The following is a 2,801-nucleotide window of genomic DNA, read 5'->3' on the forward strand; positions in this document are numbered from 1 at the left end:
AAGTAACCAAAGATCAACCAAAAAGATGGTGAACTGCTGTCAATTATGTGCAGCCAGTTCCCCAGGATGGACTTTTATTAAAAAAGTCAGTCTGAGTGACTTCCAACTTAAAACAATTTTCATATCAAGGCCACAGTACTTATAAAAGTTTCAGAAGGAACTAATCCTTCACTTTGGGGAAGAGTTCAAAGTGTCTTTGCTCAATAGACATGATGATTTTGTATTTCTATAGAACCATAATGAGCAGAAAATGGCTTCAGTGTTTTGTTTTGTTTTGTTTTGTTTTGTTTGTATTTCCAAGCATATTAGAGGAATGGGCAATCAGTTTCATAACTGAGTTAAGAGAGCCCGAAGGAATATGCCTACTATTTCTTCGCAAAATTGGAAATAAAAACAAAAAAAAACAATAAATACCTCAACAATAGAGCTCCCTGCCCTAGTGAGAAAAAAATCTAGTCAAAATTACACCTGAGGCCATCCCTGGTGTAGAAAGGAAAGAAACATTGTCTTAGTTTTCATCACGAATATGGGTTCCATATCAAAATCATTAAATGCTTCACATCCTTCTAGCACTGTTAGAGAAATAGACAAACATTTGCTAAAGTACTAATATTCTCCAAAGAGTGCTTACAGTTGAAATAAAACTTACACAAGAACACAAAATTAAAAGACATGCACCTTAATAGGATAAATCAAGGGATTTGTTACCAGGCTAGATATTGAGCTTGTTAATATTAAATTTAGCAAGAAAAAAGACTCTCTTCAAGGTAACTTATTTATGCAATGACTCAGTATTATGACTTTAGATTCCTTTAAATCAAAACAATCAGGGAATAAATAGTTAACTACATCACTTATGTGAGGTGATGACCATATTAATTGTCTTGATCTTGTTAATCATTCCACAATGTATATGTATATCAAATCATCAAGTTATACACTTTAAATATATACAAATTTTTATGTCAATTATTCTGCAATAAAGTTAGAAAAAAAAGAAAAAAATAATAAAAACACTTAAAGACAGCAGCAACAGGTGTCCCCCAAACATGGAGTCTTGAAGCCCAAGTCTTACCAGAATCAGGATGAGGGAGTGGTGGGTTTAGGTGGGGCTATTGGCTATGCCCCTGCTTGTGGCCTATCTGCACATCACCGCCCCTCCTTCCGCCACCCCCAGCTTTCCTCTGTTTTTCACTCATGGAAGTCATCAGGCAATTTTTTTTACCTAAAAGGGACTGAGTATCTTCTACTAAGACTCTGTGGGTGTGGTTTGAAGTCCGGAGATAGTCGTACTTTTATATGGTTTTACAATGTCCAGCTATGATTGGTGCAAGATATGGGAAGTCTGATCCTCAGGTTTCATCGAGTGATTGTCCTCAATTTCCTAGGTTTTGGCTTCAGTGACAAACCAAGACCACATGACTATTCCATATTTGAGAAGGCCAGCATCATGGAGGCGCTTTTGTGGCATCTGGGGTTCCAGAACAGTAGGATCAACTTGTTGTCTAATGCCTGTGGGGATATCTTTACTCAGGAGCTGCTCTATAGGTTCAAGCAGAATAGATCTGGTCAACTTACCATTAACAGTCTCTGTCTGTCAAATGGAGGTATATTTCTTGAAGCTCACCTTCTTCTCCTTCTCCAAAACCTTCTCAAAGATGGAGGCATGCTGTCACCCATCCTCACGTGACTGATGAACTTTGTATTCTCTTGAGGTCTCTCCTCAGATTTGGGGCTGTACACCTGACCCTCTGAGAGTGAGAGTGAGCTGTGGGACATGTGAGCAGGGATACGCCACAATGACAGGAACTTGGTTATCAACAGTCTTTTGCAGTATATCAATCAGATGAAAAAGTTTAGAAGACACTGGGTGAGAGCTCTTGTCATTGTATCTATTCCCATTCATTTTATCTAAGGGCCATTGGATCTGGTATATCCCTATCCAGAGTTTTTGGAGCTGTACAGGAAAATGCTGCCGCAGTCCACAGTGTCATTCTGGATGACCATATTAGCCACTATCCACAGCTAGAGGATCCCATGGGCTTCTTGGATACATATATGGGCTTCATCAACTCTTTCTGAGCTGGAAAGAGTAACTTCCCTGTATTACCTCCCCTATTCCCTTATCTGTTGTGTATTCCACTTAGGAAGAAATGCCACAAAAATCTCCTGGTTACCAAACACTATTCTCTCACAAAAGTCCACCTGACTCACACTGGTGAACAGCATATACTAAAAGGCTAGCAGAAACTCTACGGGTGACCTAATAGTTCACCTCCCATTCCTTTGACATCTGATCAGGTGTGACATCTGATCAGGCCTTTGTCTTTGTGTTATTAGGAAATTCTGATGGGCATACTACTCACCGATACAGAAAGACAGACAGACATTCTTTTGCATAAAAGTCTTTGAAACACTTCTATGGACTTTTCTGAAATATTATATTTAGAAATGCTCATTTCTGGCCCAACCCTGATTGAAATTACGTGTAGTAAAGAATAAGGAAGTGCCACCTTAACCTTGCCTAGAATGGCTTTAAGTTCTCTAAGCAATACAACTTTAACTGAGAGCAAGTCTCCCTTGTCATAACTTTGGATTTAGTTTCATTAGCTTCTTCTAATTGAAGACATTTTGTTAGATTTTGATTTAAATAAAGCAGTATTCTAAGTATACTTTAAGACTATGATTTACCTACATGTATTTTACATATATATATATTTTTTCTTTTATAAGGATACTAAACCAGCAGACACTTACTCTGGCAGAGTAGTTTAATGTTATTAAACATGTTTTATTTCTGA

At 37.8% G+C, this 2,801-nt stretch overlaps 1 pseudogene; it reads left to right on the top strand.

The window, feature by feature from the left end:
• Positions 1-1,085: 1,085 nt before the first annotated feature.
• Positions 1,086-2,135, top strand: LOC101323068 (mesoderm-specific transcript homolog protein-like; annotated as a pseudogene).
• Positions 2,136-2,801: the final 666 nt, after the last annotated feature.

This window comes from Tursiops truncatus, chromosome 18, assembly GCF_011762595.2.
Source record: "Tursiops truncatus isolate mTurTru1 chromosome 18, mTurTru1.mat.Y, whole genome shotgun sequence".
Lineage (NCBI taxonomy): Eukaryota > Metazoa > Chordata > Mammalia > Artiodactyla > Delphinidae > Tursiops > Tursiops truncatus.